Source organism: Brassica napus, unplaced genomic scaffold, assembly GCF_020379485.1.
Source record: "Brassica napus cultivar Da-Ae unplaced genomic scaffold, Da-Ae ScsIHWf_2288;HRSCAF=2949, whole genome shotgun sequence".
Lineage (NCBI taxonomy): Eukaryota > Viridiplantae > Streptophyta > Magnoliopsida > Brassicales > Brassicaceae > Brassica > Brassica napus.
In genome coordinates this window covers 438-23,034 of record NW_026015677.1, presented here as the reverse complement: position 1 = coordinate 23,034, position 22,597 = coordinate 438, and the positions used below count along the sequence as shown (strand labels likewise).

At 40.1% G+C, this 22,597-nt stretch overlaps 1 pseudogene; it reads left to right on the top strand.

Annotated features, from left to right (window-relative positions):
* The first annotated feature begins 2,739 nt into the window (after positions 1-2,739).
* Positions 2,740-20,553, top strand: LOC125600503 (annotated as a pseudogene).
* Positions 20,554-22,597: the final 2,044 nt, after the last annotated feature.

Genomic DNA, 22,597 nt, shown 5'->3' with positions numbered 1-22,597 from the left:
GTCGCTACCACAGCTAGTAGAAGCGTGTGTGAGTTATAATTAGAGGAATCGTCGTGCATGTCTGAGTCAGAAATTCAAGATGAATAGACTCATAGAGAGAGAGTAAGGAACACAGTCTGGTGTCACGACCATAAGTGTCGGCAAGGTGGAACTCTCCGACAATAATCGAAGCTCATAAGCAAAAGGAGAAATTTAGAGACTTGACCGGGTCAGAACTTCATGCTTGAATAAGTCAGGGTTCATGTATGATTACATCTTGAGAAGCTCGTCATGGGTTCGATTTTGACATGAGAGAAGCTGTAAGGGAGAATCTCAGGAGCATCACAGGGTTGGATAATGAGAGATACAGTGAAAGGCCGACAGGAACAACGAACAGTTACAGAAACTTAGTTACAGAGACGTGGTAATTCTAAAGAGTTATTTGATTCAGGTGGAGCCACTGAGATTATATAAGGATTGATGCATCAAGGATATATATAATCTGATTCCAGGTGGAGTGAGTCACTGGTTTAGAAGATGTCTTGATTGGTTCAACTGTAGGGTAAAAGTTTCAGTTAGCAACATGGTCAGCTCAAGGGAGTAAGAGCTGAAAGGAAAGGTTATTCCATGACAAGAGGGTCGTGGATATGTTCGGTATGTCAAAGCCAGGAGGGTCAAGGTCAGTTAACAAGTACAAGGGGCATCATAGGAGATTTGTAAGAGGAGTCTTACATAAAGTAACTTGTAGGCAAAACAAGTGAAATCGGCATTTGTATCATGAGTACACTGCAGTGAGATTGATACAGAGGACCACGAAATCATAGCCGAGTATGATGCAAGATAACACGTGGTGAGGTACTTGGTTAAACTGAAGGGAAGTAAATATCAAGAGATACTGAAATATTGAGCAGTGAAGATGGAGAATGGTGAGATGATGCAAAGTAAGAAACTATTAGAAGACATTGCAGGGATTGCAGGGAATTGTCTTAAAGTTTGTCCATCTCAGGAAGGGTAAGACTTGTTCTCCACAAGCAGGCCCATCTTAAGCTCAGGTCATGGAACTGAAAGAAGTTTCATGAAGGTATAAGTGCAGCAAAAACCGATTGCATTTATGGATCAGAACATGTGGAGTTCTGGATATATGGTCGCATCACAGAGGAATATTGAGGCAGTGTCCTCAGGAAAGTCCATTAGCTAATGGCCAGATACTCATCGATGGCCAGGTACTCATCAGGCTAATGGTGAGTTCAACGAGTAACAGGTGTGTTCAAGTCGTTGATCGTGAAACACATGTTTTGGTGTTCGGAGACATCTTAATACAAGAAGGGTATTGAGATAATGAATTCACAGCTGAGAAAAGAAGGGATATCAAGGATTCTAGATAAAGATATCACAGGCAGCTCCTGAGGAGAGCCAAGGCGTATCATGGATTCGATGGTATGAGGCTCAGTTCATTCAACTAGCAGTGGGGTCTAAATCTGTTAGTGGAGGTTATGTTATTGCAGAACAGTTTGATCAGATGGTGGAGCAAAGATATTTGTGTCGATTGTCTTCCTAATCATGTGGTTTTAGGCGGCGTGTCCTGCTTAAGTGTGCAGCGGTACAAAGTGATGCTCAAGTACAGTATGTTCAAGAACATCAAGGTTAAGTCAGAGACTGTTCCAGAGATATGGAGCATGAGTGACCTCAAGGTTTGCGGTTGGTTCTAAAGGGTTTAGTGTGACATCAAGGTTCTACTACAGCATGAGGGTTTCACCAGGATTGTGTCGAAAGTCTGTTCAGCAAGGTGGTTAACTGGATGACAGGTTCTGTTAGAAATAATGGCAGTGCAAAAGGTGTTCAAGGCTGAAATGGTTTTAAACAAGTAGAGAATCAGAAATTGTTTCAGGACTGAAGCATATATGGTTCGAAGGATGTTTTACAGAATTGAAAGACTTTGATTCAAGTCTCAATGCGCATGAGTGGAATCGAAAGGCCAAGGAGGAAATCAACTTGCAGAAAGATGTTCAGGTTTCTGTTCAAGAACTTGAACATGTTCGTGATTTTGACAGCAAGGTTGTGTTGTTGATAAGTTCACGAGGAGTAACAAGATATGAAGTAACACGACGTCAATGAGGAGTTGAGCTTTGACACTTGGAGTGTAGCAGCTGGGTTCGCAACTCAAGACAATAGATGAAGGTGATGGATATTCAGAATGGCAATGGGATTGCCACATACCTTTCATCAGGCGTGATGTCTATGTTCATTGATGGGGCTAAGTTGATTAAATGTTTTAATTTACTTGAGCGGTTGTGGTGTATAAGTTGAAGCTTATGCATGTTAAAAGAAGATCATGAAGGAATTTCAAGCTTGGCTCAAGGTGGAGCTGAGAGAAGTGAGAAGAGATAAGAGAAGACAAGGAGATGCAGAATATGAGCAGGCTTGCTCGATCATCAAGAGGTGTCAGCACAAAGTAAGGGTTATGGACTTGGACCAAACAGGTGGGGTTTTGTGAGGTTTGGTTAAAGCCCATCAGACATGTTCAATGTTGGGCCGGCTTGCACAAGCTACGCACGGACAACATATGGGCCTAATAGTTGAAGCTCATTAGGTCAAGTGCTGATACAAAGAAGGAGAGATCACGACATGGATCTTCAAGCTCAAGCTGAGCCTCTAGGAGGCGGGAGCTTCCATGGCGTCTCTTGGAGAGATAGAGTAAGCTAGTGATAGATATGTAATCATAGGCTTAGCTCTTAGCCATGTACTTCTCTTGTAATCTCTTTATACTCTCTAGGGTTTGTATACCCACGACAGAGAGAGTAATGATCTTGTGAACCACATCAGAGGTGTTTTTCGATACTTCATAGTGGATGTTGTGGATCCTGGATCCACCTCAGATGTAGCGCGCTGCGGCCGTGAACTGGGTGAACAATTCTTGAGTCATGAACAAGGATGAATCGTATGAGTAGTGAAAGGGACAGGGGTATTATGAGTTTGTATTATGTAACAAGTGAGTATCATAACCCCCAAAAGTGGTATCAGAGCGTATGAATACCCCACAAAAATGTTTAAGAAAATCCCGTGATGTCAAATCCTTTTAAAATAATAATTTCAACTTTTGACCTAAACATTAAAAAAAAAAAAAAACGTGTAGAAATATTTGTTTTCCCACGATGAGCCACTTTCACTATTTTATACTATTTGTAACTAATTCAATAAGTGCCGTGATGCGTCTGTCTATATAAATGTAAAGCCTTCCCAAAACCAAAAACAAGATTCACAGAAAATGGATACTCAAGAAACGAGTTTAGGTTTCATATCTCTCGCTTTTCTTTGTTAGCTTGTCGTCTGAAACCGTTTTTTTTATTTGGATTTCTTGTTGACATACTGAAACTCAATACGTGTTGACAGGAGTGACAAGAGTGTTGAGAGAAGACCGACCATCGAGTAAGATAGTGACGATAGCTGGCTACTCTGTGATTAAGGGGAGAGGCGTGTTGGACCTATCTATTAAGCACAATGGCTTTAATAAAAATTGGTAATGATGAAAAGAAATAGGCCTGCAGGTGTTAACTAAAGAAGCCTTTAATAACTTTAATGAAGAAGTTTAGAGACATCCCACATCGGTTACATGAGGAGAAAACGAGCAGTATATATAAGTGTACGCACTTACACTAGATTAAACGGCTCAGAGGAAGAGAGAGCTCCCCACGCGCCGCTGCCGCCGTCCGGCCGGCTCGGTTCGGCGTGGGTTTGGGTCTTGGGTCTTGGTGGAGGGCCCCTGGCCCAATAAGACTATTCTTTTTGGACCAAGTTAAGCTCAACGTTTTACCATTTATTTTAAGAAAAAACAGCATGCAATTTTATTCAAAACGGCAAGTAGTTAGTCTAGAAATAAAAATGTCATGCAGTTTATCCTCTCGAAAGTTTTAAACGAGACAAGAGAGTCTTGAGGAAGAAGTTTCAGAACTCAACTTCCCTCGATCTCCGTGAGATTTTCGCCCACGTGCAGCAGCTGTTGCGGGAAGCGGTTCTTCTCCGTCTCTTTAAATATCGCCTCTCCTCTTCCTTCATTTCTCAACTTTTTTCATATCGAAACCAGCAGCAAAAATCCCTTACCGTAAGTCATAAGTACGAGAGTGTTTCGTAGAGTTTATAGTTCGATAGGGCGATCACGAGTGAGGCGTGATTCGTTTGCCATGGTTGTATCTTGGGACTCTATGTTTGTACAGTCCCGTCTCACTAACGGAGCGAATATTTTGAGTTAAGGAAAGATATCATATCTCGACTCCATGTCTCATAGCGAATACGATTTCTTATCGTTCTTGTATTCGTTTTTACATTCGTCTATTTTCTTAACATCGGTTTTATTTTATCGTTTATGTCAGTCCGGTTTACCGGCTTCTACAATCTTAACTCAAAATCGCTTTATGTCTAAAGCTCGAATCGGGTTGAAGAACGATTTATAATAACGGGTTTTGGAACCGTGTTTGCGATTTGCTTTCTAGCACTTCAGCGAAACGTTTATTCTTATTTCATAACGGGGTTTGTTATTTGCTTTCTAGCACTTCCGCGAAACGTTTGTTCTTATTTTGTAACGTGTTTGCGATTTGTTTTTTAGCACTTCCGCGAAACGTTTATTGTTTATTTCATTACGCTTTGCGGATTGCTTTATAGCATTTTTCGTAAAATGTTTTTGATACTTTCTTAAAACGTTATATACATTAATCGTTTCAGTAACCGCTTTCTCAAGCGAGTTTGTAAACATTCTAAGTCTATAAAAATGGTTTCTGCGAACGCTTCTAAGCGAGTTTGCAAAACGTTTTCTCAAGACTTATATCGATATAATTTGGTTCAAACACCAAAAATGAACATCGATTTTAGACTTTTATTTTCCTTAAAATAATATATTATTTGTTGAATGGAGTACTAATCCGTTTTTTCATGTTTTCTCTACAGAAAAATGACAAACGATAACAACACCCCCCATTGACACCACGGATGTCATTCAGACTCCACTCAACGCTGCAGCAACTGATGCAACTGGTGTGACTACCGCTGCAGCAACAACGAGCACTATCCTCCCTGCGGGAAATGCTGCTGATGAAACCACTCGCCGTAGCCTATTCGGTGCTGGTCTTTATCAGACGGGTTCAGTATCAGCAACTGCAAGTGCTCCGGTGGCAGTTCAAACTCCTCCGGCTGTACCTAGATTTTTCACTCAATGACTGATGACAGACAATTTGATGGCAAAGGCTTCAAAACGTGGCAGAAGATGATGTTCTTCCTGACAACGATGAAACTGGACAAGTTCATCCAGGAGGACAAGCCCCTGATTCCATACGGGATTGATGATGTTCACAGTCTTGCAACTGTTGACATATGGGTGCATTCCGACTTCATCTGCAAAGGTTACATTTTGGGTCGTCTCATTGACCCATTGTACCGTGTCTACTGTGAGATCCCCACGGCGAAAGAGCTATGGAGATCACTGGACAAGAAGTACAGAGGTGAGGACGCTGGCTGCCAGAAGTATGTGGTCTCAAAGTTCCACGACTTCAAAATGGTGGATTCAAAACCCATCATGGATCAGGTGGAAGCGCTTCAGCTCATTTGCCATGAAATCGCTGCTGAAGGAATGTCCATCTGCGAGACATTCACAACTCTCAGCTTCATTGAAAAGCTTCCTCCAAGCTATGCGGATTTCAAGAACTACTTGAAGCACAAGAAGAAGAAGATGGGGCTCGAGGAGCTCATCATGAGGCTTCAGATGGAATCCAGAAACCGAATTGCTGACAAGGTCACTGCTAAGGAGCACAGTGTCAACATGGCTGAGCACAAAAGCAAAGGAAAGGCACACGCCCATTCTCCTGCCAAGCCTTCCAAAACTGCTGCAGCCCTGAAGGCTTCTGGAAAAAACTTCAAGAACAAAGGCATTGAAATCAATGCGAGCGAATGTGGAGAAGTTCAGGGAGAAATGTCACTACTGCCACAAAGTGGGGCACAAGACTGTTGAGTGTCGCAAAAAGATCAAGGATGAGAAGGCTCAGGCAAATCTCACTGAGGAGGATCTCGTTGCTGTGGTGACTGAAGCCAACATGGTTGAAAGCAACAACCCCAAGGAATGGTGGTATGACACTGGTGCAACCACCCACATTTGCACCGATAGGGCGATGTTCAGCACCTATCACAAAAAGCATGACTGAGGAGAAGCTCAAGATGGGAAACACTGCAGTCTCCAAGATTGAAGGACGCGGCAATGTGATTTTGAAGATGACATCTGGACATGAGGTCACTCTGACGAATGTGAAGCATGTGCCTGACATGAGGAAGAACCTGGTCTCGGGAACCTTGCTCAGCAAGAATGGATTCGCCACAAATTTTGAGGCGGACAAGCTCGTGATTAGGAAGAATGGGATGTATTTGGGAGGAGGGTATGTTAAGGGTGGACTTGTCAAGTTGAATGTAATGACAGTCCCTCCAAAGTTGTAGCTTCAAAAGTTTCAATGAATAAGAAAGAGCCAGTTGCTTATTTGGTTGAGTCTTTTAATATATGGCATGAAAGATTAGGCCATGTAAACTACAAATCTATACAAAGATTAATGAATTTAAATCTAATTCCTAAATGCAAAACAAGTAAACAAAAATGTGAAGTATGCGTACAAGCTAAGCTCACGAAAACGCCATCACCTCGTGTTGAAAGAACTAATAAACCTCTAGATTTAATTCACACCGATTTATGTGATTTAAAATACTTACAAACTAGAGGTGGAAAAAGTACTTTGTGACCTTCATAGATGACTGCACAAAATATTGTTATGTATATTTATTACATAGAAATTACATAGCGAAGACGAAACCTTAGAAAAATTTAAAGAATTTAAACTCGAGGTCGAAAATCAGCTTAAAACAACTATTAAAGTAGTTAGAAGCGACAGAGGAGGCGAGTATGATGGTCCATTCAATGCATTCTGTAAAGAACATGGAATAATCCATCAAACTACAGCTCCTTACTCACCAGAATCTAATGGAGTTGCTGAACGCAAGAATCGAACTCTAAAAGAGATGATGAATGCAATGTTGCAGGAATCTGGGTTACCCCAGAACATGTGGGGGGAAGCATTGCTTACCACTAATTATATCCTCAACAAATTTCCACACAAAGTAACTGGCAAAACTCCATATGAATTATGGAAAGGTAATTTACCTTCGTATAAATACCTCAAAGTGTGGGGGTGCCTGGCAAAAGTTGCAGTACCGCCACCAAAGAAGGTCACTATTGGACCTAAAACAGTGGATTGCATCTTCATCGGATATGCACATAACAGTAATGTCAATTTCTGGTACATAAATCTGAAATATCAGACATTCATGAAAATACAGTCATGGAATCAAGAAATGCATCTTTCTTCGAAAATATTTTTCCATATAAGGAAAAACAAGGTTCAAAACGAACTCGAGAAGAAAGAGACAATGACAAAAACTCAGAAACTGAGACAAACGTCGAGATTTCTATAAATGATATTTCAGAAAATGAAGAAAAAGATGAACCTCGAAGGAGCAAAAGAGCTCGGAAAGAAAAATCTTTTGGAAAAGATTTTCTAATGGCATTTTTAGTAGAAAATACTCTAAAAACTTTGGCAGAAGCCATGGCTTCACCAGAAGCTCCATTTTGGAATGAAGCTGTCAGGAGTGAATTTGATTCGATCATGCAAAATTATACTTATTACATAACAGATTTACCACCTGGCTGCAAAGCATTAGAGAATAAATGGATAATGACACGAAAACCTGGTGGAAAATACAATTCTAGGCTTGCTGTTCAAGGATTCAGACAAAAGGAAGGCCTTGACTATTTTGATACATATTCTCCAGTGATGAGAATAACATCAATAAGACTGATGATAGCTATCGCAGCCTTAAGAGACTTAGAAATCCATCAAATGGATGTAAAAACTGCTTTTCTAAATGGTGATTTAGAAGAGGAAATTTACATGAAACAACCTGAAGGTTTTGTCATTCCCGGACAGGAAGACAAAGTATGTCGACTTGTAAAGTCACTTTATGGGCTTAAACAAGCTCCTAAACAATGGCATGAAAAATATGAAAAATTTGACAATACAATGATGTCAAATGGTTTCAAAATAAATGAATGTGACAAATGCATATACTACAAAACTACCAAAAATGCGTATGTTTTGCTATGTCTATATGTAGATGATATGCTCATTATTGGAAGCAATAAAGACATTATCAATCAAACAAAGAACATGCTCAAAGGGACATTTGAGATGAAGGACTTGGGATTAGTAGATGTAATTCTCGGGGTTAAATTATAAGAAATTCAAACGGAATTATCTTAACACAATCTCATTATGCTCAAACAATATTAGAGAGATTTAAAAATTACTCTAATAGTACGGCAAAAACTCCGTTAGATCCCCAAATGCACTTGACAAGAATTCAGGTGAAGCGGTTTCACAAAACGAGTATGCACGTGTGATCGGAAGTCTCATGTACTTGACCAATTGTACTAGACCGGATCTGGCGCATGCAGTAAACGTACTTAGTCGATATACAAGTAATCCAGGTCATACACACTGGAAAGCTATAACGAGGGTACTCAATTACTTGCGCTACACCAAAGATTTTGGGCTTCACTATGGTAAAAATCAGCAGTTTTAGAAGGATACAGTGATGCTAACTGGATATCAGATTCTAAAAACTCAAAATCCACGAGTGGATATGTCTTTACACTAGGAGGAGCAGCAATATCATGGAAATCTACCAAACAAACAGTGTTAGCCAGATCTACCATGGAATCTGAGTTCATAGCCTTAGACAAAGCAGCAGAAGAAGCTGAATGGCTTAGAAATTTTTTGGAAGATATTCCTATGTGGGAGAAACATGTGCCAGCTATACGCATACATTGTGATAGTCAATCAGCAATAGCTCGGGCTCAGAATAATCTCTACAATGGTAAATCTCGTCACATCAGAAGACGACATAAAACCATTAGACAACTTATCTCAACTGGTGTAATCACAATAGACTACATCAAATCGGCTGACAACCTAGCGGATCCATTTACTAAAGGTTTGCCACGAGATGTTGTTGCTAAATCATCAAAAGGAATGGGTTTAAAGCCTATAACGAATGAGGATGCTTGATTGCAACCCTACCTATCATGACTGGAGATCCCAAGACGTAGGTTCAAAGGGAAAACAAAATCAAGCAGAATCTAACCAAAGCACTTGAGACAAAGTAGTCTATTCCCAGCTCCTAAGATGATAAAAGTGCTAACAAATGTGTAAAGGATAAGCATAAGCTTTTGATGATTCCATAGCTTCTAAGCGGAGTATTACTCAATACTTTTCATGGTCAATCACCTAATGAGTGTGAAATGGGGACGTTTCTAGGAGAATGAATGCAAAGCTATATTCTCTAAGTTCACTCATGAAAACCAGGAATAGTTCAGGGCCACAATGAACACAATAGAGAACTAAGTTCTACGAGAAAATGAAGCTGCGTTATGCTTGTTATCTCGGTTTACATAAAACACCGGTTGGTTCAAAACATCATGTTCACCTTCTGGTAAAGTAAACCCGACAGATATTAACTATGAGTGGTTCAAAGCTTAAAAATGCCACCAACTCAAACACAGTGAATTTTTCACAAACACTCTCGATAAGTCTGTCTAGTCTATTCAGGATTAGAATAAGTATAGTTTTTCCTTAGAGTCTATCGAGTCTGCATTTTGTCTGCATATGTCTAGAGTCATTTCTATTCATGTGGGGGATTGTTGGACCAATCTATTAAGCACGATGGCTTTAATAAAAATTGGTAATGATGAAAAGAAATGGGCCTGCGGGTGTTAACTAAAGAAGCCTTTAATGACTTTAATGAAGAAGTTTAGAGACATCCCACATCGGTTACATGAGGAGAAAACGAGAAGTATATATAAGTGTACACACTTACACTAGATTAAACGGCTCAGAGGAAGAGAGAGCTCCCCACGCGCGCACCGCCGCCGCCGTCTGGGCGGCTCGGCGTGGGCGTGGGTGTGGGCTTGGGCTTGGGCCTTGGGTCTTGGTGGAGGGCCTTCGGCCCAATAAGACTATTCTTTTTGGACCAAGTTAAGCTTAACGTTTTGCCATTTATTTTGAGAAAAAACAGCATGCAATTTTATTTAAAACGACAAGTAGTTAGTCTAGAAAATAAAAATGTCATGCAGTTTATCCTCTCGAAAGTTTTAAACGAGATAACAGAGAGTCTTGAGGAAGAAGTTTCGAAACTCAACTTCCCTCGATCTCCGTGAGATTCTCGTCCACGTGCAGCAGCTGTTGCGGGAAGTGGGTCTTCTCCGTCTCTTTAAATATCGCCTCTCCTCTTCCTTCATTTCTCAACTTTTTTCATATCGAAACAAGCAGCAAAAATCCCTTACCGTAAGTCATAAATATGAGAGTGTTTCGTAGAGTTTATAGTTCGATAGGGCGATGACGAGTCAGGCGTGATTCGTCTGCCATGGTTGTATCCTGGGACTCTATGTTCGTACAGTCCCGTCTCACTAACAGAGCGAATATTTTGAGTTAAGGAAAGATATCATATCTCGACTCCATGTCTCTTAGCGAATATGATTTCTTATCGTTCTTGTATTCGTTTTTACATTCGTCTAATTTCCTTAACATCGGTTTTATTTTATCGTTTATGTCAGTCCGGTTTACCGGCGGCGAACCCTACGAGTCCTCTGTTTTTGAAGCTGCTGGTTACAAATGGTAAAAGATCTTTACTTTTTTCATTTCTTTAGCTTATTTACTAATTAAGATAATTTTCATGGTAAAAAAAACAATTCAGGAGATTAGTTTTGCACGTTGGTAATGCTGGCTATATATCACTTTACCTGAGGATCGAAGAGGCTGAATCTATTCCCTATGGTTTGGAAGTCAATGTTGATCTCAAACTCTTTGTTCACGTTCCAAAGCTAGACAAGTACTTAACCGTTACAGGTAAATTAATGGCCGATTCAGAAATCATGAGATTTGTGAGGGAATTACATATTGAGGTTCAAATGATATGTTATGATCATTTGAACCTATCATACAGATGAATCATCTAGATGGAGATGACAAATGGTGAAACAAACAGCTCCTAAGTATGTTTAATCGCTATGCCAATGACCGGCTGTCATCATTTGAATTTTTATATTTTGCTTCCTGGAAGTTGTAAAAGTTGTTAGAGATTAGTTTATAAACCGAGTTGATTGTGGATCGCAGATGGAGCCACTACAAGAAATTTGGCCTTTTATAGCATAGCGGGATAGCACGGATTTTCAAACTGCTATGGTAGATAATTTTTTCGATTTTGGGACATATTGATAGCATTAACTTAATGCTGTCGGGAAAAATTCACAAAGCGGGAATAGAAAAGCACGCGTACCGCTTATACTTAGTGAAAATTTGAGAACCGGGAAATACTAAATCTATTCCCTCTTTACTGTAACACTTAGGATACATAAGGATAAAAAAAATGATTGTCGACAACTAAATTTAAAAAAAATGAGTAACTCTCTCTCTCTCTCAGTCGAGAAAACCCTACCCCTTTCTCCCACACCCAAATTTCTCCGTCGACACCTTGAAGCTCGATTCTGTGTTCTGTAACCTGTGATACTCTCCAGCTCTCTCTCTCTCGAAAACCCTAACCCCTTTCTCCCACAACCGAAACTCTCCGTCGACACCTTGAAGCTCGATTTCGTGTTCTGTAACCTGTGATACTCTCCAGCTCTCTCTCTCTCTCTCTCTCTCGAAAACCCTAACCCCTCTCTCCCACAACCGAAACTCTCCGCCGAGACCTTGAAGCTCGATTTTGTCGTCTGTAACCTGTGGTACTCTCCAGCTCAAGTCGATTCGAACCGAAGAGGTTTATTTTCTTCGATATCTCAGTTTCCCATGATTCTCATTTCTTTTATTATGATATGTTTGATTCTGATTTAAATTGTTTAATTCCCGTGGCTTTAGTACATGTTTATGGTTTGTTTTAGTCTCGGCTTAGTCATTACATGCTTCTGATTTGTTTTAGTCTTTGCTTAGTCATAACATGATTCTCATTTGTTTGACTCTCGTTGACTACTTTACTGAGTGTTGTTAATTTTTTCCAGAATTTAGCTTCATTTGTTTGACTCTCGTTGGCTACTTTACTTTCGTTGGTTTCTATTTCCTGTGACCATTTTACTTGTTGGTTATTTAGAATTTGTGTATTCTGTGACCATTTTACTCGTTCTAATGGTTTTAAAGAAGTATAGATCAAACAATGTTGGAGAAGGCGTGGGTTCATCTGTCAAGGTAAGAAATCAACATATATTGATCCATGTCAGTACTCAGTAGGGGAGTTGAGTGTTTAATGAATTGTTCTGTTTTGTTATGTTATAACTGCAGAGTTGATCCTGCTTATGAGAAGGGTGCATGGGACTTTGTCCAAGCTGTGTCTGCGGATGATGGAGCTGATAAGTTCATTATCTGCCCTTGCACAGACTGTCGGAATGTAGATCGGCATTCAGCTGCCGATATAGTCGATCATTTGGTTAGGAGGGGAATGGATGAGGTGTACAAGCAGCGTAAGGACTGGTATCATCATGGAGAAGTATACTCTGTGGCTGAAGGCGAGATGAAAGAGAAGCAGTGGAATGAAGAGATTGTTGGGTTGTACAGAGCTGTTGAGAATTTAGATGAAGAGTTAGCTACTGAACGTGACTTCTGTGAGATGTCAGAGGGAGAAGACATGAAAGAAGATGAGTTCTTGGCAAAGATTGCAGATGCTGAAACCCCATTATATCCAAGCTGCGCAAACCATAGCAAGTTATCAGCCATCGTGTCATTGTTTAGGCTGAAGATTAAGAATGGCTGGTCTGACAAGAGCTTCGATGATCTACTTGAGACGTTGCCGGAGATGTTACCAGAGGATAACGTGTTGCATACATCACTGTACGAAGTTAAGAAGTTCTTGAAGTCTTTTGATATGGGTTATGAGAAGATTCATGCGTGTGTTAATGATTGCTGCCTGTTCAGAAAGAAGTTGAAGAAGCTCGACAGTTGTCCTAAATGTAAGGCCTCAAGATGGAAGATTAACCAGCACACTGGTGAGATCAAGAAAGGTGTCCCACAGAAAGTATTAAGATACTTTCCAATAATCCCACGGCTAAAGAGGATGTTTAGGTCTGAAGAAATGGCCAGAAACCTAAGGTGGCATTCTACTAACCAGAGCAGCGATGGGAAACTAAGGCATCCCGTAGATTCTGTGACATGGAAACAGATGAATGACAAGTATCCCACATTTGCCGCTGAGGAAAGGAATATACGGCTGGGACTCTCTACGGATGGATTTAATCCTTTCAACATGCAGAGCAGTAAGTACAGTTGTTGGCCTGTGCTGTTAGTTAACTACAATTTGCCTCCTAACCTATGTATGAAGAAGGAGAATATCATGCTAACACTGCTCATTCCTGGTCCACAACAGCCTGGTAATAGTATTGATGTCTACTTAGAGCCATTAATAGAGGATTTAAATCAGTTGTGGAGCAAAGGAGAGTCAACATATGATGTTGTGAGTAACACTGCATTTACAATGAAGGCAATGCTGCTCTGGACTATTAGTGATTTCCCAGCCTATGGAAATCTAGCTGGATGCAAAGTGAAAGGAAAAATGGGTTGTCCTGTGTGCGGGAAACACACTGATAGTATGTGGCTGAAGTTCTGTAGGAAGCATGTGTATATGTCTCATAGAAAGGGTCTCCCACCAACGCATAGATATAGGTCGAAGAAGGCTTGGTTTGATGGACACGCTGAACACGGGAGAAAGTCTAGGATACTATCTGGTCATGACATTTCCAATAACCTGAAGCACTTTGTTAACAACTTTGGGAATTTTAGAGAAGGTAGAACGAAGAGGAAAAGAACAGTGAGTGTTGAAGAAGACTGTGATATTGAGGACGTTTCCAGTGAATCTGAGGCAGAGGAAGAAGATGAAGTTGATGAGGAGGAGTTGTCAAGATGGAAAAAAAGATCAATCTTCTTTCAACTTCCTTATTGGGAGGTAAGTCTTATATTGAACACACAATATTCCTTGTATATTATTATCTTTAAGACTCTCACAGTTTTGCTTCTTTTGTATTGATATTTAGGAACTACCCGTGAGGCATAATTTGGACGTAATGCACATTGAGCGAAATGTGGCAAAGAGCATTGTCTCAACGTTACTTCACTGTGGGAATTCGAAGGATGGTCTCAATACACGTAAGGATCTGGAACATCTTGGTATTAGAAAGGATCTGCACCCGAGGGCCAAAGGGAAAAGGACTTACCTACCAGCAGCACCTTGGTCTTTGTCGAAGAGTGAGAAGAAAGTATTCTGCAAGCGACTTTCTGATTTTAAAGGACCTGATGGATATTGTTCAAACATATCTAGGGGTGTTTCAGTAGAAGAGTGTAAGGTATCAGGTCTCAAATCACATGATTATCATGTGCTGATGCAACAGTTACTCCCGGTTGCAGTTAGAGGATTATTACCTAAAGGCCCGAGACTAGCAATATTACGGATGTGTGCATTCTTCAACCGGTTATGCCAGCGAGTAATAGATGTAGAGCAGATTTCAAAAATGGAAGCAGAAGTTGTGGAAACTCTCTGTATGTTTGAGAGATTTTTTCCTCCAAGCTTCTTCGACATAATGGTTCATTTGACAGTTCATCTTGGAAGGGAAGCTAAACTATGTGGTCCAGTCCATTTTCGCTGGATGTATCCATTTGAGAGGTAACTTATACTATATTTAAATTTTAAAATCTCTAGACTGTGACTAAAACTTTTTTTACTCTATGTAGACACATGAAGATCCTGAAAGACTATGTTAGAAACACTGCGAGGCCAGAGGGTTGTATTGCTGAGTCCTATCTTGCAGAAGAGTGCATGCAGTTCTGCAGTGCGTTTCTTAAAAAGACAACCAATGTGGAGGAGAAATTAGATAGGAATGCTGACTATGAGAGCCAGACAATCCTAGAGGGACGTCCAATATCGGCACCAAAATCAATTAACCTCTCTGAAATGGAGAAGAAAACAGCCCACCTTGCTGTCCTACAGAACACATCTGTTGTTGACCCTTATGTTGAGTAAGTGACTGCATTTTTTAACTTCGTAACCTATAAGCTACGTAGGAACTGAAACATTTGTTTTTTGTGTCACAAGCATGCATCTACAATTTCTACAAGACACAAATGCAAGATGTAGACGTGATGCAACATATTTGTGGAGTACACATACCCTGAATTTTGCTTCTTGGTTAAAAGAGCAGGCAAGTTTATAACAGTTGTTGCGTTTCTAAATTAATTGTTCTTCTATTCTGACAATTGCTTATACTTTTTGCTAGATAAAAGTGGATTCTGAAACACATGGAGAGACTCTAAAATGGTTGGCATATGGTCCATGTAGTACTGCAAGGTCATATACAGGCTACATAGTGAACGGACAACGCTTTCACACACACTCAGTTCAGAGGATGAGCCAAAACAGTGGAGTATTTTATGAGGCTACTGCAATGTGTAGAGCGAGTGCAAAAGACACTTCACAAGTCGTCGATTTGGTATCATACTATGGGAGAGTTACAGAGATTATCTTGTTGGACTATAATGTCTTTTACGTCCCTCTATTCAGGTGTCAATGGGCAGTACGAGGAAACGGAGTTAAGGTGGAAGATGGGTACACACTTGTTAACTTGAATCAGTCTCAAGTTTCCTTTAATAGGGATCCATACATATTAGCTTCTCAGGCAAAACAAGTGTTTTACTCAAGGGAGGATGATACATCCTGCTGGTATGTTGTCCTAAGAGGTCCATCAAGAAGATACAATGAAACAGAAGAAGAAGATGTCAACATAGATATTGGACCATTGCCATCAATCATTGATATGGATGTTGAAATAGATGAAGCTCACAATGCCCGAGTTGATTGTGAAGGCATATATGTGTGATGCATGTGATATGTGTCTTGTTTGATGCTTGACTGTTTTGTGTTCTTTTGTGAGGTCTTCTGTGATATGTGTCTTGTTTGATGCTTGACTCTTGTGTATTCTTTTTTGTGATGACTGATGTAGTTTCATAGTTCTTTTTGTATCTTGTACTAACTAATGTGTAATTTGTTTCAGGTGAATTAAATGGGTCGTCCAAAGACTACAAGAATGAAAAAGAATGCGCATACTAGTAAGGTCACCAACAAAGACACGAAGATCACAAAGAGGGGCAGGAAGAAGAAGTCTGATGTGGAAGTAGAATTTATTGGTACTATAGAATGTCAACCGCAGCATGATTCTGAAAAAGATCAGGAGCCTGTCGCTGAGAAGGAGCATGAAGAGCTTCGAGAAAATGAAGAAACTGCAGCTGCTAACGAGCAGGAAGAGCCGGAAGAGGCTAACAGGGCTGTGGAGACTGACGTTAACGAGCAGGAAGAGCCGGAAGAGGCTAACAGGGCTGTGGAGACTGACGTTAACGAGCAGGAAGAAGAGCCTGAAGGAGAGGTGGAATTGAGTGAAGTTCAGCCTAAGCAGAAGAAACACCGAGGTCCAACCAAGATGAAGCACATCGCCAGAGATCCAAATGCTAGAGAAAGAGTGGAGTTCAATGATTTTGGAGATCCTGTTGGTGAAGGATCAGTGAAGCTGTCTTCATACCTAGGTCCACTAGTGCGGGAACATGTACCTGTCACATTTGATGATTGGAGGAAAATCAGTGAGGAAGTTAAAACTGTTCTTTGGAAATCTGTTCAGGTGACTTTCTCCTATTACATTTTCACATTTGATGGTTCTGTATCGATATCTGTAATTAATTTGGTATATTTGTGATTGTAGGCAAGGTTTAAGCTTGATGAAGACTATCAGAAGAATGCTGTGTTGAAGCAAATGGGATGTTTATGGAGGGCGTCAAAATCAAGACTTGTCACGCAGATCAGAGGCAAATCTACTAACCAAGAGAGGATGAATCTGAGACCAAAGAATGTTAATCCAGTGGAGTGGCGAAAATTTGTCAACTGCAAAACCAGTTCAGACTTTAAGGTATTGAGTGATAAATACAAGGAGAGGAGGAGCAAACAAATTCCTCACACTTGTAGCCGTAGAGGAATGGTTAGGCTAGCGGAGGATATGGTACATTTCTTCACCTTATCTATTTACTTTTTCTTCACTTACTACCTTTTTCACATCTGATGTCATGTTTTCATCAGAAACAAGAGAGTGGTGGAGTATCGAAAGTGAGTAGGCTTAAAGTGTGGGTCAAGTCACGTACAAAAAAAGATGGAACACCAGTCAATATGCTAGCTGCGGAGAAGTTTGTAAGTAGTTTTTTTTGGTGCTTCAAAGATATAACTATATGCTTAGTAACATATTTTCTGTTGACAGAAAAAGGCAGCTGAGATTGTTGATCACGGTGCTAATTCTAATTCAACAAACCTTAGTGTGGATCCGCTTTCAGTACTATTAGGACCTGACAATCCTGGTCACTTGAGGGCGATGGGAAGAAACATTGGGAAGACGAAGTTAGCTTGTTTTCAAGTGAAGAAACAATTTATGGCTGAAATGGAAGAGAAGCACCTTGTTTGATGAACCAGGTTAACGAGTTGCAATCTGAACTTGCTAGGATGAAGAGACAGGTTAGTTATACTAAGCATGTTTATATTCTTGGATGTTAGTTATGAGCTGATTACTTACATGCATTTATGTTACAGCAAGAACCTGAGATAGGTGAAAACTCAGCTACTGCAAGAGCAAGAGTAAGTAATTTACATCTTCACAATAATTGGTTAGTAATTGTGAAGTAAGTAATGCACTGACATGTTTTAAAATATATTTATGTAGAGTGTTAACAAAAGCGCACACCCTAAGTGTGTGTTGGTTGATTGGTCTGGTTCTGATGAAAAAGTTGCTGAGGGTCGTGTTATTTCATCTGAACCGGAAGACTTTGTGAATGACATCCCCTTAGGTCCTCTTGCTGTTAAAGTATTGGTTGAAACTGCAATCAAGTCCGATGCTTTTTTATGGAGGCCTGCAACCGGTATGTGTATTGTTGAGCAAGCGGTTGGCGAGATGGTTGCATGGCCTGCCAATAATTGCATTATTTCAGACCAGTCGATGTATTCTGAAGATATTCCTCTTAGGGTAAGATGTGTAATCAAGAAGCAAGTTTTTACAGTTTACTTTGTTGTTCTTTGTCTGAGTTGTTGTGATCATTAACATATGCTTGTGTCTGCTAGAGCCCAACGGCGTATTCTGTGAACAAATGCAAACTCCTATCACCTTGGACAACTACTGACGAAGTTGTTGCTGAAGGCCGTTGGCAGTGTCAAGAACCAAAAGCATTGGTTAATCGTCTCCCTCTCGGACCAAATGCAGTGAAAGTATTTGTAGATGTGGTGCATGAACCTGACACATTTCTGTGGAGACCTAGACCAGAAATGACATACCTTCGGGACTCTGTTAAGCACTTTGTAGCATGGCCTGCAAGTAAGTGTGTGTTTGAAAACACAACAAATTCAACACGACCCACATCTCCTAAAGCATCGACTGCTACAAGCAAATCTCCAGGGCACACATTTTCTGCTTCGTCACCAGTTTCTAAGTCTCCAGTGCAACAACCTCCAAAAGCTACTCCGAAGAAAACTCAAGTTGCATCTCCTCTTCGAAGATCTCAGGTAAAGTTCGTAGTAGCTGTCCGTTTGTTGTTATATATTTCATTGACATAAAATGGTTTGTCTTGAATACATTGTAGCGTCATTGTCAAAAGGATGCTGCTCCAAAAGAGAACCAGAAGTGCAAGTTGATGTCCATTGGCGGGAACAAGCAGGTGGTTGCAGAAGGACGTTGGGCATCAGACAACCCAGAACAGACTGTTCACTTTGTTCCCTTGGGACCAAATGCAGTTAAAGTCTGGATTGATGTGGTGAAGGTAACTTTCGCAGAGGTTTGGCGTCCATCTTCTGAGATCGAGTGTTTGGGAGATGCAATTGGCTCATGCATTGCATGGCCAAAGGAGAAGGTGATCTTGTGTTAAGACGTCTATCATGTGTAATGTACTATTCTACTCACTCTACTTGGATGTTATTGTGTTCTAGTTTGGATTGAGACTTGTTGTCTGGGTTATGTTCTAGCTAACTTGTTGTTGTTCGGATTAAGACTTTGTATTTTGGAACTTGTGTCTGCATCAATGAATGTGGCAGGTTATGAGATTTTCAATCGAATAGGAACAGGTTACCACATAAATAACAACAAATACTATGACACAAAATTACTGCTACGATATCGAAAATATAGCATTAACAAAATTGCTATCATATTGCAAACCACAATGGTGAATTGTGCCATAAAAATATATATAATAACTTGTAAACTTTGCTATCGTATAGAATATATAGCATCCTATGTCCATGCTATTATAAATATCACTCAGTAATAGCAATCCATAAAAAAAGCTATCATATTGTAAAACTACGATAGCATGTCAAACAATGCTATATATAGGGGGGACCTATTATAGCTCGGGCAGACATAGCGGTTTCAATAACGCTAACAAAGACATTTAATAGCTGTTTTCTTACGCTAAGAAAGGCCATTTTTCTTGTAGTGAGCATGAGATTCAACGCAGAGAAAAAAGAGTTGGGGTTCGAACAATTGATTGATCTTGCAAGTTTCAAAAACACAAACGAAGGGTACATTGTGCAAGACACTTGTTCTTTGGTGTCGAGATCTTCATCGTTAACCAGCCAAGGTACAAGAGAAAGTCACGTTCGTATCAAACCCTCCACGCAATGGTTTACTTGGATGATACCTCATTTCTCTGACATGGAAGATAAGTTCTACTATCTGATGATTTTCTCGTCGGAGACCGATACTGGTTAGTACTCATGATCTCAAATCTTGCAACTATCATTTGTATTCATGCAGTGGCCAAGGGTAAATAAAAAAGTTCTTTGGTTGATGTATAATCAGGAGATTAGGGTTTAACCGAAAAGTGGGAGTGCACTTCCAATCTATTTATATGCTCAAGGCTTTAGGCCAGACGCAGTCGCTACAAAACACTTGGGGAGCGGTTAATCTGCGGTTAAAGAATCAACGAAGCACCAACCATAGGGAGAGATATTGTAAGAAAACTAAAAAAAATAAAACGTTACTCTCCAAGAGAAAACAAAAATATCAGTGAATGAAACTAGTAGTTGATATAATTTTGGTTTATAGCTGCAGCTTGGTACCCTATTCGAAGTGATAATGGTGTGGGGGAGTGAACAGTATCATATCGTTAGCAGATTTACACGATGCATCAAAGGGGTATTTGGTGAATGATGCTATTATCTTCGAAGCTGAAATGGTTAAGGTCACTGTGACCAACATCGTCTCCGTTTAATGATCTATACTTCTTTTGTCGTTGATCAAACAAACTTTATGAATAAGACGTGTGTGATATAAGTTTGTAATAAGATGAAGTTATCAATGCTTGTGATGTAATCTTCATTTCCGTTCATCGTGTATTGTTTTCTACTTTGTTATCAATGAAAAAAAACTCTCTTGGTTTTTAAGTTGTTATCTGTTTTAAATAATATTGTGGATGTCCATAACCGGCCCGGTTCATAACTGGTCCAATGCTAGAGAGAGAGACTCGGCCGTGAGGAGAGAGAGAGACTCGGCCGTGAGGAGAGAGAGAGAATCGGCATCTTGTTTTTTCCTTATTAGATTATGATTTGTACTCTTTCCATATTTGTATTTCCTTTCTTTTATCTTTCCATTATTATATGATGGTGTAATTCTCTATATATAAAGGGCTCCTTATGTTTATGAATAATATAGAAACATAGATTTCATTCTCTAGTTTCACAACACGTTATCAGTACAATTACTCTACACCCTAAGCTAAACAAACCCTAGCCGGCGAATCCATAATCCCTCGACGATAAACCCTAACTGTTGAGAACTCCCGATCACGAACCCTAAAAACTAATACTCATCATGTTCCCATTCGTGACACGATCCCAGCTCACGACCTCAGACCGTCTCAGCTCGATCCTGAGACACGATCTCAGCCAGCTCGCGATAGACGACTCGATACCGCTCGCGATAACAGCTTGTTTCCGTTTGTGATCAGACGATCTCAGCTTCAGCTTGCGTTCCCGATACCAGCAAGGACTGCTCGCGATACATTCCAGCTCTAGACGACCTCAGCTCGTTCGCGTATCAATCTCAACGTTCAGCTCGCGATCCTCATCTCATTGGTGGTCCATTCAACCCTACTTGAGGTTAGGGTAATCCTTAAACCCTAATTGAACCCTAGGATAATAGATCAAAACCCCAATGAGTAAATCAAAGCTCATAATCATAAGTTCGATTCCCTAAACCCCAATTGATCTAATGATCAAAATCATTTTTCCAAATACCTTTAGCCGCATACATGCATAATGCATGCTATGCATGAAATCGATTAAAACCCTAAAGCTAATGCATAATCAATTTTATCCAAACCCTAATTAATCTTTGAGATCGAAATTGATTGTTGAATGATTGTATGTTTGGATATAGTATGCTAGCCTTGATTAATTAAAACCGTATTGAATTTGATCAAATAGAAATCGCTAGCTAGGTTAAATGATTTATGCATTCTCTTCTTGATAATGATCCGGCTAGTATTGATATTGGTTTTCATACATTCTCGAATGAACCCTAATTGATGCATTGCTCGACTGTTTGATTGCAATTACACATTGAACTCTTAGAAAACCATTTGCTAAGATTGAAAACGAATGACCATTGTATTGATTGCATTGAAACCGTTTGCTAAGATTGTAGCCGTGCGGCTTGTTTGCATCATGCATGCATAATAGTACGAACTGATTGCATATAGAATCCAAAGCTAGGATTGAACATGTATGCATCATATACGAATGACCTATTTGCATCATACCTAGAATCCGGATTGCTTGAGCATATTGATTGCATTCGCTTGAACACTTTAAATCTAAATTATGAAACATATGATTTCAGATGTCGAAAATCAACAACTTGGATTTTGCTGCCCTAAATCTCTCTGGAGATAATTACTTGCAATGAGCACTAGATGCTAAGATCATCCTAAAATCCAAGAGACTCGGTGAATGTATCACCGAGGGCAATAATGCAAGTGAGAAAGATAGATATGAAGCTATATTAATTATACGCCATCATCTTATTGAGAGTCTCAAAGATCAGTATTTGACTATTGAGAATCCTCTAGACCTTTGGACAGAGTTGAAAACGAGATATGATCACCAGAGAATGGTGTTATTACCAAAGGCTACGTATGATTGGAGGAATCTCAGAATCCAGGACTTCAAGTCCGTGGACGAGTATAACTCGGCCATGTTTAAGATAGTTTCTAAATTGAAACTGTGTGGTGAGGATATAACGGATAAGGATATGCTTGACAAAACCTTTTCCACCTTCCACACAAGCAATGTGTTGTTACAAAAAACGGTACCGTGAGAAGTGTCATGTCCCCGATCCTAGATAGGATCGGCTGGACGGGCCATGTTGCGGGAGACGCACCAGTCAGGTCATTGGACCTTGAGACAAGGTATCATGGCCCTAAATGAA